Here is a 15,652-nt window from a genome sequence, read left to right as displayed (position 1 = left end):
AGCAGAATACACACATTGAAACTATCCATTCCAGCACATAATCCTTCAACCAATCCTAGCAGAACACACACATTGAAAACCATCAATTACAGTATATATCTTTCAATCATTCTAGCAGAATACACACATTGAAACTATCCATTCCAGCACATAATCCTTTAACCAATCCCAGCAGAACACACATTACATGCCGGCCAACACCATAGTTAAAGCCGACCCCCTACTATGATTTGTTGTTTCTATTTTATTCATTTTTCTTTGTTAGATGTTCTGAAATTGGCCTCATTTCGTTTCTGTTTTCCTTGTCCTTTTAGTTAATTTCTGTTTTCTTCACAGCTAGCTTAGGTCTTTGGTCAATTTTCTTAGGTTTTTTCTTCTTCATTTCCGGCTCTGGATCTTAAGGAGAAGAGGAAGGAAGTTTCATGACCCATACCTTTTGAATCTAGCTAGGTTTGAGGAAGGTTTGATAGTGTTCTTCCTCCTCTCCCGCTGGTTCTCTTCCTTTGTCTTCCTCTCACGCTGGTTCCCTTCTCCTTTTTCTCTAGGTAGCTGTCCGATCTTCTCTCAAGGTGTCCTCTCTCTCCCTCACACGTTCACAAGGCTTAGGTTTCTGTTGGGGAGGAGAAAGAGAGAGTAACATGCAGCTAGACATACAGCTGCAAACAACTTTGAGAAGAGCTAGCATTACCTTTTCTCTCCTCCTTATATTTATACTCCCCATTAAATGAGGTGGGTGTTTGGGGGTTGGTTTAGATGTGTTCTTATTCTTGTTTTGGTCTATCTAAAACCAGTTTTACCCCTCCCTCTCAGCTCCTTAAGTTAATTATTATTATTTTATTTTTAAGACAAAAACTATGTCACTGCCGATGCAGAAATCGACAGCGAGAACTGCTTCGCTGCAAATGCAGAAATTGACAGCGGAAACTACGTTGCTGCCGATGCAGAAATTGACAACGAAAACTACGTCGCTGCCGATCTAGAAATCAGCAGCAAAAACTGAGTCATCAGTTCTATATATATATATATTTTTTTTTTCTTTTGGGTGTTTACAGATAAGAAATACATAAGAATCTAATGACAACTTGAATGTTTCTATTACAACGAGTTCTCAATCAATATAGCTCTAGGTTAAATGAAACTCAAATTATTGAAGGAAGCACGTAATTTGACCTCATCAAACTCAATATTTTTCCCACCTCTTAAAAAATTTCTTATATCTAGTTTGGTGCTTATGCACGAATTGTAATATAATTATATCTTTTCAATAAATATGCATGCAAATATTAAAGAGTTTCCTTTTAATAAATATGAGGAAAATAAAAAAAAATATAGACAAATATAAAAAATTTATGCTAACTTTTGACATATATTTTCTTTAATGTGAAGAGTTTCTCAAACAAAATAAAAAATTTAATTTAATAATTTCAAATATAAAATCAGATTATAGCTAAATGTCCCTTAAAAAAAATAGTAAGATCCAATTTAATAATATTTTATATTTTAATGTAATTTATTATTTTATAATTAAAATTATATTTTGAATGATAAAAAATAAAAATATAGGCAAGAATATAAATTATATAAATTTTATGTCTTTTTCTTAAAAATATTTATAACTCTTGTAAACGATAATAAAAAATTATATATATAAAATTTTTGTAACTATTAAGTCAAAGCCAATTTCAAAAGTCAAATTTAGTAAAATTATAAAATCAATTTGATTTTACCAATTTTGCATGAGTGAACTATAATTTTACTGGGTTTCTTGTTTTTAATTTGATTTTGCATGTTAGATACATACTGACTTATAAAATCGTGCGATTTTATAAGATAATTCGTGATTTTGACAATAAAGCCCTAATGCTTATAAAAATAAGAACTAGAATAGATATTTAAATACTTCATCAAATTTTTTATTAATTATGATAGAACTTTAAAATTAATGTGATATCACCATCATTGAAAAAAATACTGTTATACATTTCAAGATTTGCAAGTCACATGTAAGTGTCATCACATATCTATAATATCAATAATTAATGTTTTTAAATTTATGTTCAACTGTTATAGATTTTCATCATACATTATTTGATGAAAAAATTAATAAAAACTTATTAATTAGCTAGCTAATTATACATTCTAAGGTAGCTCTAGTGACTAGAAAATCAAGATTCAAGTTCTTTCACCTTGAAAACCCATATTTCAACTATTTATTTCAACTATTTTTCATCCAAATCATAAAAAAAATATCTCATGAGCTATTATATCCTCGCTTCTAAAAACAAAACACATTCTAGTTAGCCTAAAATAGAAAATAATTTCAAGCTCTAATATACTTTTCTTGTATTATTGAAGGTGAAAATCATCTACATTAAGTTTCACTTTCAAACATGAATCCATAGAATCCAAAACCAAAGTTATTGGTGGTGGGAGTTTGGTTACTTTAAAGCTTTATCTCTCATAAAAATATTTTAGTGATGTTTTCACTTCTCTTTTTAATTTCAAGAACTGAAACATAAAATAAATGAGTTTTGGGACATAAATGAACATTCCAAAACCATAAATAACCAAACTTTAAAAAATTAAAATTGAGAGATTAAACTATAGAACTATCCACTTGGTATTAATAAATATAGGAAATTTGACATATATCAATTTTGGTAATTGTTCTTTTAATTTTATTTTCAATTAATTACATTGAGTATTTTTTTTATTTTACTTTTAATTTTTTTTTTAAATTACACCTTACATCATAGAGTTTACAAGTTTATAATGCTTTAAATCTTCACTAACCGACACTAAAAAAAATCAATGAAAAGATTGAATTATTTATAGAATTGTTATTACATCTCAATTAATAACTAAAAAGCTCTTATATTAAAAATTTAAACTTTATCATTGAATTAGAAATAAATCCTAGCCACTTAACCAAAACCTATATCTTTAACAACAAAAAAGAAACCTAGATAAAACAATATCCATCCTTCTCTTTTCATTAACCCATCTTACCCCATTCACATAAACCCTTCATTTTCTCCCTAAAAAACCCATCTTTTATGCATCACATAGGAAAATAAAAAAATAAAAAAACCCAAACAAAATTCAATGATAACATTTAGAAAACATAACTTACAAGATAATTTCACATGTTTATTACTTCACTCATTGTGTACCAAAATCTATTTCAACAAATTCATTATAACCCATTTCTCTTTCATGTGGTGTGGTTTGCTTTGGGTCCTATCACTGCTAGAATTTTGTATATTAATGATGAATTATTTTATTGCTATTTAGATAGTAATTATATTAGCAAAACATTTATAGATGACATCATAGACAATTAATGTTTGTCAAGAAATTTTTTGTTTATGATTTCTATTTTATCAGTTAGCTCATCAATAATATAAACACTACTAGATTTATAAATAGAAAAAATATGCCATACAAAAACAAAAATTACAAACATCATTTTATCGGTAATTTCATAGATAAGTATATCATATCACCAATAAATAAAATTATTTATAATTTTATTGGTGATTTATTGCATATTACTAACGGACAAAATTCATTGGTGATTAACATATTGTAAGTGACATTTTATGAAATTGTTTTCAACTCTTTAGAACTTTCCGACATACTTAATTCGTGAATAATTTTATTAGTAATGTACTTAATAGTTAAAAAAAATTTAAATAAAAGGATTAAAAAAGGTAATAGCATTTCTATTTAAAAAAATTGTTAGTATCTTCCTTATACAATAAACTATCCAAAATTCATATACCTATAAATATATATCAATAAATAAAGTTACAAACTAGTTGATTTTATTTATGATTAATATAATTTTTATAAATTGATTATTTTATAAGATGGACAAGGCAGAGAATTGAATAAGAAAATATAACATTGATAAATAATTATTTTCATACACTTATATTACCAATCAAACTTCAAATTGAGATTTAATTTAATCCTAACAGACACGTTATTTAACATGTCCTAATCAATTCCCTCCAAATTAACTCTAAATTCTAAAGTGCAAAATAAAGCTTTTCTAACTAAGTAATTCCCAAGTCAACTTTAAGTTGAGTTGAGTTTAACTATAAAAACAATTTATTTTATGAAAAACATATCCTAATTAATTATTTCAAAATTAATATCTAACTCTAAATCACATTATTATTTTTACTTGTATTACTATCTAAAATTTAATTTTAGACTCAATTCAACAAAACAAACTAATTATTTTATAAAAAAATATTTTCTAATCAATTTCTCTCAAATTTACACCAGATCCAAAATTATAAATTCATTCATTCCCAACATGCTGAAATTTTAGACATAACTTTGAATTGAGATTCAATTCAACCCAACAAACATACTATTTATGAAAAATATATTATAATTAGTTTTTTATGAATTAAACCCAAACCCTAAATTGCAAAATTTTAACATAAACATATCAAAACTGCCAACAACAATAATAATAATAACAAACATATAATGTAAAAGAAACACAAACTAAATGTTTTTTTTTTGGTATCAAATAATGTTTTTAAGACAAAGAAATTTAAAAAGTAGAGTAGAAGCTATCACAAAAGAACACAAGCTCAACACTCATAAAAATAGCACATTAAACCTAAAAAAGAAAAAGAAAATTACAAACCATACATGTTAATTCAACTTAGTGAGGCTTGCACAATTGCATGCAAAGATTGAAAAAAACAAGCACAATTTAAGAGCATCATAAGGCAAAAAATTAAGCTTTGAAAATCTAAAAATGGCAAAATATTTACCTTGAAAAGTTATGAATGCATGGTGGATAAAGTTGAGAGGAAAAGAAGGAGAGAGAAAAGAGATTGATAGAGAGAGAAGAGAGCAAGAGAGAAGAAACATGATACTTCATGATGTATAAATGTCATATAGGAGGCTTGGTGTAATTAGCCTTTTATTTTTAGAATAAATTTTTATATTTTTCTATGTAAAATTGACATATTACTCACTATTAAAACAATCTAAAACATCCAGGAAATATGGAAGAAGCACTACAAAGAGGATGAGAAAATACAGAATAAAAATAAAGGAACGTTAACGAACTAAATTGAAAGAAACTAAAGTTAGATAACTATAAAAAATAATTAAAGGATTAAAAAGAAACTTGCATAAGATGCTATGTTTCTGAAGAGTTATTTGCGAAGAGATGGATAAAAGAGATACAATATTTTTTTATTTATTTTTATTTTCTTTTTTAAATTAATTAATATTTTTAATTTATCAAAAATATATATGGCATGGAAAATACATTGTAGCACTAGAGAGAGTTTATTGGATTGTAATAATGAATTAGCATTTTTTTCCCTTCATCAAATTAGTCAAGGAGACTTAGATTAGGGGTAAAATAGTATTTTTCATGTAATCTATTTGTCATTTTTGCTTTGTTTGGTAGTGAAAAATTCTTTATCCCTTCTTTAAAATAGGAAAATACCTTTACTACCCTTAAAAGTAAAAAAATTTAGATAATTGGTTTATAGAGACTTTTTTGATATTTCACATTTTTAGCACAATAAATTTACTAAAATAAATTTAGTTTCAAAATCAATTTAATATTTTTTTAAGGGAATTTTCATATTAAGTAGGTTCTTTTTGGTTATAATAAGGTTGCTTGATGAGTAAAGTAATCTTTTACAATTACTAAAAAAATACTGAAAAAAATTTGTCAAGTGTGTGGGAGGTGTTACGGCGTGTGTGCTATCATATATCAATTAAAAATTTGCTTCAGCTATATCATTGGGTTCCTCATGACATCCTCTTCTGTCCTAAGCAGCATGTGATTGGTTTTAATGGACAAATTGTTGCTAGAACCCTCTTTCTCTCTTTCTCTCTCTCTCTCATCCCTTTTAATTTGTTTTTACATATAAAATTTCAATGTAGTGCCATTGGTTAGGTATATTTGAGTATCTATTTTTATTCTTTTGATTTTGTAATTTTTGTCCTTGGTCTTTGTGCGTGTGCATGTGTACGTGTTTGTAATATTGCATCGTTCAATCTACATTTTTTTATTTTTTTTCCTTCATTCTTTTCTTGCATCTTTTGTAAACTTTCAATTGTTGTCAATTTTATTCTTTAATTAAAAAAAAATTAATTTGTTATGTTTTTATATTTGGTCCTCATTCTCTCGGTTGTTTTTTCTTTATTTTTTTAGTAAAATTGATTTTTCTTTTTAAATTTAGCCTTTAAATCCAAAATTATCCACCTATTATTATTATTTTAAATTAGTTCTCATTCTTTTAATTACTATTTTTTATTTATTTTGAATCCTTTATTTTTGATTGATTTTTCTTTTAACTTCATCATTTGATATTTAATTTATTAAAAAATGGGACTCATGGTTTTTCCAGTTTTAGTGCTTATAATCAAATAGCTTGGATCATAGGTCAAATTTTTTTTTTTTTACTTATGTTTTTTTTTCAATTTCATTACTTAATATTGACTTTGTATTTTGTTTTTTAAATAAGCTTCTTGGTTTTTTTTTAATTTTTTATATAGTTATCCTGATCTCATGATTTGGATTGTTGGTTTGGTAGATTAACTTAAATAAGCTCACATATTTTCTTGTACTTGTAATTTTTTTTTCCTTTTAGATTCTTTTATATGGTTGATTTTATTATTTAATATTTGATTTGTTAAGAGTTGGTATTTGTGACTTTTCCATGTTTGATGCTTCCAATTAAATGACTTGGGTCATGAGATCTATAAGCTTACAAGGGCTAACATCATTTTTTTTTGTATTTATTTTTCTCTCATCTCATAATCCAACATTAACTTTTTTTAAAATTAAATTTCATGATTTTTTTATTTTTTTATCAGGTTATCTTGATTTCATAACCTAATAATATATTGGTTTGAGAGATTAATATTGTTGGGCTTAAACTATTTTTTGGAATAAAATTTTTTTTTTCATTATTTGACTTTGATTATTCTCATTCCATATTGGTTTTTTTTTTTTAAAAAACCCACTTTATAAACATCATTGTTTTTCCTTATATTTTTCTTTTATCCGACTTATTGTTCACTTCCGTAGCATTTCCGAAATAATAAAATAACTAAAAAAAACCAAACAGAGAAGAAAAACAGAGAAAAGATGTAAAACCCAAACCTTTTCACATAGCCCATTTCCAGAATCTTCAAACAGCACACTTCTGTAGAAAGTCCACGACTAAGCCCATTTCCACCATAAAACCTCAGTTCTGCAAAACCACTCCAATACCCCAACAGCCGAAGCGCGACCAGCCTCTTCAACTGGCTTCCCTGCATCCCAAGTTGGCGCCATTACACTTTAGAGGATGACTTTAGGGAACCAATCCGATTTAAGAGAATGCATTTAGGTACAAATATCTCTGATTTTGAAATGCCTTGGAGTAAGTGCGGGTGATTGTTCGAACATGATTGGAACTTTCATAAGCATAAATTGAGTCTTAAAATGTCATTAACTCAGTTAATAAGCTCTAGGGTCGTTTGGGGTTCGGTATCTCTCATTGATGATTTTCAGTTTAAAAGGAACTCGAGAACAGTTAGGGCTTTAAGTAACTAATGATGATTCTGCTGTTTGTGTTTGAAAATGCTTGAAAAGAGTCTATTTTGTGGGGATTATAGGGTAAAAGATGTGGTTGTGGGTGGTTTTTGCTCTAAATGCATGTAGATGCTGCTGCATATGGTGTTTTAAGATAAAGGCGCTGTCTTGGAAGCTTGGTTGAACAATATTTTCGTTTGTTGGACTTCCACTGGTTTTTTGGGACACTTGCTTTTGCATCTCCACTTTGCTGTCGTGTTTGTCACTCTTAGGTGTTTGTTTGTTTAATGAGTCTGAGACTTTACAAACTAGACAAGTTTGTTAAAATGTTATTTCATTTCTCATGATAATTTATGTTCACCTGTTATTTTGTTTTGTGTGATCGCATGAAACCTCAGGGGATGACGATGCCAAACAAGTGTTGGGCTTTTGAGAAAATTCCACTGCTTGTTCTCTGTTTGCTTTATGTTTGGCATAATTTTACTTTTGTTGAAATTTCTAATCACTTGGGATAATTTCTTAATAAAAAATATGTATTAACTGTTTGACGAGTGATTCACACTTTTCTATTTTGGATTTCAGAAGCATCATAAATCCCATCTGCCGCTTTCATTTATATTTATTTATTTTAATTGAAAAATTGAATGATTTGGTTTTAAAAGCTTAGATGGCTTTCTTTTTATTTATTTATTTTTTAATAATAAAATTGCATGCCAACGCATATTTGGTCCAAAATATGTGAATGCAGACTCAGATGTTGATATATCCCATCACCACAAACGATTTGTTTTCAAGTGTTTGTCTTTGTTTTTATTTTCTGGTTTTCTCTAAGTCATTTTCTTGCAATTGTGTATGCAGATATCTGATTTTTCAATCATGTTTATTACAAGATTTATTGGGAGGACACTCCATGCTGCTGCTAAATCTGAAACTCCCGCTGCCTCTGCTGCTGCTGCTACAGCTACATCTACATGTGAACATAATCCACTTAAGGACTTCTTTGAGTTTGACAGGAGCCAGGATGAGGATAAACCTATTGTTTACGGTATGATATGATGCTCTTATTCTCATCTTTTATTTTACTAATTGTACCACACCACCCTTCATTTCATCATATTGCTGGTAAACAATTTATTGTTTCTTTTCTGATTAGTGAAACGAGAGTAGAATTCAACACATGAAGATTAAGAAATTGAAAAGAAAACAAAAACAAAAAATTGAAGCACAATATCAGTATAATATCCAATCATTTATGTATACGTAGGATCAAAAGCCTCTGGTTGTAGCTAACTGATCACCTTTCACGTGATTGATTCTGTCATCAAAGGTGATGTATATATGGTTTTATAAATGCAAGATATTCTTCATTTTCTAGAATCTTTACCAGAGTTATTTCCTTGTTACTATCTTGCCCATAGGCAATCTGATGGAGCTCATGGTTTTAAAATATATATAGTGTTACATACAGGCATAGCTGAAATAGAAGTGCCTTACAACAAGCCATGTGTAATCAAGATAAGATTTTGGGAAAGATTGGGATGCATTTGTTGGACTGGCTTACTATGAAACCTATTATATTGGATGTGTGGGATTGTAATAATGAGCACTATAAAATAAACTGTTGTATGGGCACTTACATATTTTTGCTGCAATTTCTTTATTGTCGATTCAATTTGTGTGACAAAAAGTTCATGAGTCCAAGTGTCCAAAGTTTTCTTGGCTTGAACAATTGAACTGATAAATTAGCAGTACATATTTGCATGACTTGATATTATTATGAAGCCTGCTATATTAGACTTGTGCACTTGCATGCTTGGTGGTTCTTCTACCCTAGTTTTTGTGTTTCCTGGATGAATGATAGAGCAAAGACTCAATATCGTTTTATATGATATTAACCTCGCAGATAAATTGCCTCTGAATGTACTGAAAATGCTCAAGTGTAAATTATTTTCTTTTTGACAATTTTATGGTTTCTTATTCTGCACATCATGGCATCTTCTTTGCAAGTGTAATACAAAGTACTTTAATCAACTTAGAAAACTGTCTTATCTATGAAAACTCTATGTTCTGTTCCTCCCAGCAAAACGATAACCTTTATTTTTACTGAATGTGTTTTCCTCTTAACCTGTACCTTCTCCAGGGCAAAGCTGGAAAGTTTCTGAACTACGCATAAAGGCTTGGGACAATCTTCATAAGTTAAGGTATGTTATGTTGAAGGAGAAAAACATGCTGATGACTCAACGCCAGAGCTTCATGCCCAGAACTTCAGATTTCCCAATCCAGAACGCTTACCCGAGTTATATCCAATTTTCTTTGCTTGTATAGTGATATAAGCGTATCATTATTGTTGCTCTCAGCTCAAATGCTTTCCTTCATCTCCCTGCACTAATACTGACTTAAATATGTTCGCCTTAAAACCAGTGAATCATTAAAAATAAATCTCACCTATTCCTCTTACTAATCAGGACGACCAAGGAAGTGATTTGGCTTTTCATATGCATGCAAACATGGGCTTAAAGTGTTTCATAATCATTTTCTCCCTTTTGTTCTCCCTTGCGTTATCTATAGAGAAGCCGATGCATTTAGAAACTAAAAAGCTTGCTTTCATGCCAGATGAATTAGGACAACTATAAGCTGCCTTGCCATGTAATCTCACCTGTGTTCTGATATTTTGCGAAGACGATCAAGTAAAAGAAGGATTACTGGAATAATGCCTCTCTTGTAATATCTCATGTCAGTTTTATGATGCAAACTCATGTTTTGTTTTGCCCCCTTTTATACTCTAACAAACATAATGGGAAATTCTGTTCCATGTGAATGAACAATGAAATTCAGGTGAGGAAGTCAATGTGTCGTATCAAGCATCTTCTCACCGAGAGAGCAATTGAAGAGCTAGATCCCAGGAGGTCTGCTGAGATGAAGAGGATGATAAATGCATTGTGATAGCACCCAACTTCTGTTTCTGCTCCCCTGGGCACTGGATGAGGTCTATTTGAGGGATGCGACGCTGCTATAATTTTCCTGGGTAGGCTACATCCCTTTTGTTTAATGACCTGGTTGTCTTATCATCACAAGCATTGTTATTGTGAACTTCTGGAGTATTTCGTTTCTACGAGAAAGTATAGCAGGAGGTAGTGACTCCTGAACACATAATTAGGAATGCTAATTATGGTATATACCGTGGAACATTTGTAAGCAGTTTCTCTTGCATTGAGAAATTACTGTGTTGAAGAGAATAATGTCCTGCAATGAAGGTTGTACTAAAATCACGTAAAAGGAGAGAGAGAGAATACACTGATTAGTTCATTGTTCTTTCCTCATTTCATAATCATGCACTCTGTTACAATTTGATGCGTATACAATAGCTTGTGCATTCTAGAAGAGAAGAAGAAAGAAAGAAAATCAGCCTTTCATCCACGCTTGCGCATTTACTAAATACTAAAACATTAAACAAAATGGTGCGTGGTAAGTGGGGTGCAGTGTTTAAGACCAAACGATGTGTTGTTATTTAGTTGAGAATAATAACGGTTATCTCTTTCACTTGATAATTTATGTATGTTCCCCTCTTAAAATCTTGACAGTTCTCTCCTTTTCGATTCAACCTTGACCTCATGCGAGAACTGAGGAAACCTGAAATTGAATTCTTCCACAAATTCCCAAGTAGCGTTCGCTGGGGATTGGTTCTTCCAGTGAATCAAAACTTGGTTCGCTACGTTATTCCTTTTTATCAGATAGATATCGCGGCAGTGACCAATTAAAAATTTAACTTTTAATTAAAAAAATAATATATATCTGATATTTTATTTTAAAAAAAATATATTATTCAAAAAGTTATTAGCTAGTATTGTAGTTATTAAATATCCTAATTAATTAATAAAAATTTTATAGTACAGGATTGGTTACGTGAAAAAAAACATACTATTATCCTTTAAGCATTTTACCTAAAACACATGCTATCACCCTTTAAGTATCTTACTTAAAACAGACTGTATTACTGATTTTGTCTAAAATTATTAAAGATTTGTTTGTGTTCTATTTTTATAGTCATTCTATAATATTACTGACTCTGGTATTAATGAATATTCACCTATGAATATTTACAATCTAATATTGATAAATATTGCACAACTTACAAAGTATAATATTACTGACTCTGGTATTGCACAACTTACAAAGTATAATATTACTGGCGTTAGTGAATAAACCCGTAAAATCTAGATAAAGGTAGAAACTCTTTTTTTTTTTATGTTTTTTTAGTCTACTCTTACAACTTTAAAAAAGGGTTGAGTCACTGGTCCAAACTAGAACCAGTGACCCAGTTTGGCCACTGTTGTTGCATGTATGCGTGAGTCATGCATACATGAAATAGTAACAGCATAATTAATTTGACAAAAACAGGGAAAGGTGAAGAAATTACCTGGCGAGGCTGCGGATGGAGGCGAAGTTGAGGAAGACGGTCATGCATTGCTCGCGATTGAAAACCTGGTCTTCTGTTCACGGCAGAGATAGGATTGCTGTCATGAAAGAGGGTTTCCCAACGTTGATTTCATGAAAGACGAGAGGAGCACAGTGTACCTTGCCTGTATTATTTGCTGTTGCTGCACTCCGATGCTGGTGTTGCTCTAACTACTGGATCGAAAGGAAGGTTGTTACTGGACATGCAGGGCGCCGTAGAGGATGCTGATGACTGTTGTTGGCTTGTGTTTGCTCCCTGTTGTTGGAGCTGTTGATGGCGGTTTGAAAGAGACTCACCATTGTTGCTAGTACTAAGGGAGGGGTGTTGTCTCGAGCTTGGTCTGTGGAGAAAGAGAGTTGTTGATGGGGTGGTCTGGCCCCTGTTTTTCTTTTTTGTTGCTGTTCGGTGATGGATCTTGTGGCTGCCCACGGGGCTGAAGACGTGTAGGACGACTGGGCTGTTGAGAAACGTCAGTGAAACTTGCAAGTGAGGGGGAGGGTAAATGCAGGAGAAAGAGGGTATCCTGTCACAGCAGCAAGGTCCCTGTTCGACTTCACTCCCACCATCCTCTCATAACAACGAAGTGTTCCTTCCCCTACTGCAAGAGCTCTCTGCTTCTCTTGTTTTTAAGAGAACGAGCATCCTTCCTGCTTGTTGTGAGAAGAAAATCTTTGCTTGCATGTATCAGCTGGCATTTATTTTTGTCCGCTTCTTCTCACTTCTCCTAGAAATGACTCAGGAACCCAAGTCGTGGGCAGCAGCAGTAGTTATGTGTGTGTTTGTGGGGTTGATCAAGATTTGATGGAAAGGCTGGAGGGTATGGAAGTAAGGGAGGCCAAGCTAGGAAAGAAAATAAAAGTAGCGACTAGTATATGGTTCACCGTCTTCTCCTTTTTTCTTTTTTTATGTTTATTTTTTTTAGAATTTTTGATAATGGTCTCTTCTTGGGGTTCCTTCACCCCTTCCTCATATACTGAGATCTGTATTTATAATACAATAATCCATTCATATGTGAGAAATCAAGTTTCAATTAAACTTATTCTTTTCTTTAAAATTTAAATTTGGTTAATAATCAAATTTGAAAGTAAATAATTATCATTATCTTAAAGACAGAGATTATCTTGAAGATAGAGATTATCTTGAAGATAAAGATAGAATGACAAAAACACATTATAGTCTCTAGTTTTCACGCAATTGACAAATCATACTTTTCATTGAAATAAATCTCTGATATTTTAATTTTACATTTTAAACCCTGTAAAATTAAATTAAAAGCTACTAGGCCAAAATTAGGTTACAACACTCCTTATAACCATTTTGTAGTTGAGAATAACCTGAGGTTGAAGAATTGACACCTTCAAAAATTAGGGTGGAGAAGATTTAACCACTTTGTTACTAATATGCTTTTTCAGTTATGACACATAGAACACCGATTGTATTGCTATGAAGGAGGGCAGGTCCAAATGATGTGCCATAAAGCCAATTCTATCAAAATCCAAGTATTGACCATGGTGTTTTGATGCCAATTTCTATGAAATTTAGTGTGCTTTAGTTTTTTTTATTGATATGGTTGCAATTTGAGATAAGATAAGGTCTTTTGTTTCAAATGTTCTTTCACTCCTTTTTTTGTTTTCCATGTGAACCATCATATGCTAAGTAAATTATAAATTGGTCTTAACATTTATTCTTTAGTATTAAAATAATTATTATCAGCCTCCTCTATATAATCTTTAGGGAAATAGGATATATAAGTTGGTGGAGGAAGTCCATACGATACTTTATAGCGAGTATGCTTAGTTAAGGTATAGAAATTGGTGTTATACCACCACTCATCTAGAAGAGATAACCATTTGATCTAGTTTGTTAGTAATTCACCTATTGTACATTGTAAATAATTCTTTAGAAACTTGTTAACTATCTTGGTTTATTCATTAGACTAAGGGTAATAGGCAATAGAGTAGTGTAAATCAACCCCTTGGTGAATGGAAAATTATTTCCAGAATTGACTGAGAACAATTGGATCTCGGTCATTTACAATGATAGCTGGTAAGCCATGTATCTTGTAAACATCATCCATAAAAACCTTAGCTATAGATGAAGCAATGTGAGGATGAGTTAAAGACCATGAAGTGTGTATATTTGCTAAATTGATGCACCATCACCAAAATGATTTCATTTTCATCAAATTTGGGCAAGCCTTCAATGAAATTCATACTAATGTCTATAAATGGTGCTTGTAAAATAGGGAGAGGTTGTAATGGTCTTGATGAAAGTACATTTTCACCCTTGTTTATATATATATATATATATACAAGGCATTTTCTCATTAATTGTTTAATATGTTTCTATTGCTCCTTCTAGTATAATAATTTTTTCACACTCTTACTAGTAACAATGACACCTGGATACCTTCCCATAACAATATCATAATAAAATGATATTAGTTTCTGATGCAATATAGGATCATTACTAACCAAACCTTCCTTTAATATTAAAGTGGTTATTGACCCATTTATAGTGAAAATAGAATGTAGGATCCTAGTGAAAGTCCTTGATGATAACCTATACTATTTATCCTTCACTTATAAGGCTTTGATTTCTTCTATAAAATTGGTTGAAATGGTAGATAATCCTAAAGTATATAGCTTTATACTAGTGATTCTAGAAAGTGTACCAACGGCTACATTTTCTCTTCCTTTTTTATACTCAATTTCATAGTCATAATCCATCAATTCAACTAGCCACAATTATTGAGAGAAAAATGTTACTATTTGGATAAATAAATACTTAAGGATGACATGATTTGTCTTGATTTTGAAATGTCTACCCTATAAATAATGTCTCCACTTGGTTACAACATGGAATATTGCTCGCATTTCCTTTTTATACACAAACTATACTTGTTGATTGGGACCTAGAGACTTGCTAATAAAGGCTATAAGTCCTTTTTGCATAAGAACTACGTGTATGCCACACTTGAAGCATCAAACTCTACCATAAATAATTTATTTAAATTAGGCAATGTTAGAACAAATGGATTAGTCATGACTTAAAGGCTGGAATAACTTCTTCATTCTTATTCAAACCTATATTTTTTAAGTAACTTAGCTAAGGGTTTATATGTAGAATCATAGCCTTTAACAAAATTTTTATAATAACCAGTTAGCTCAAAGAACCCTCTAAGTTGTTTGATGGTGTTGGAAATTTATCAATCTATTATTGCCTGTATTTTTTTTAGGTCAGTAGCCTCCTCTATCTTAGAGATAATATGCCCAAAGTACTTTACTATGTCAATATAAAAAATACACTTACTATTTATAGAACTATAACAACTCAAACATAATTTGTAGATGTCTTAGAAGGTCATTGAAAGTTTGGTAATAAATTAAAATATCATCAAAGTATTACTAAGGCAAACTTCCTAAGATGCTCACAAGAGACTTCATTCATCAAATTTTGAAAAGTGGTTGGAGCATTGGTTAAGCCAAAATGTTTAACAAAAATATTATGGGTTTTGAATACAATTATAGAAATATCCTCGTGACTTACTCTAATTTGATGGTAAGCAGCTCTTAAATCAATCTTTAAAAAAGATAGTTGTGCTTAGTAATTATTCTACTAAT

General features: G+C 30.6%; 1 pseudogene; it reads left to right on the top strand.

Annotated features, from left to right (window-relative positions):
• Positions 1-8,270: 8,270 nt before the first annotated feature.
• Positions 8,271-10,813, top strand: LOC105126192 (39S ribosomal protein L47, mitochondrial-like; annotated as a pseudogene).
• Positions 10,814-15,652: the final 4,839 nt, after the last annotated feature.

The sequence above is a fragment of the Populus euphratica genome, unplaced genomic scaffold, assembly GCF_000495115.2.
Source record: "Populus euphratica unplaced genomic scaffold, PopEup_1.0 scaffold75.1, whole genome shotgun sequence".
Classification (NCBI taxonomy): Eukaryota; Viridiplantae; Streptophyta; class Magnoliopsida; order Malpighiales; family Salicaceae; genus Populus; species Populus euphratica.
Note: the sequence above shows the minus strand (reverse complement) of the source record. Positions and strands in the feature narration are given on the sequence as shown.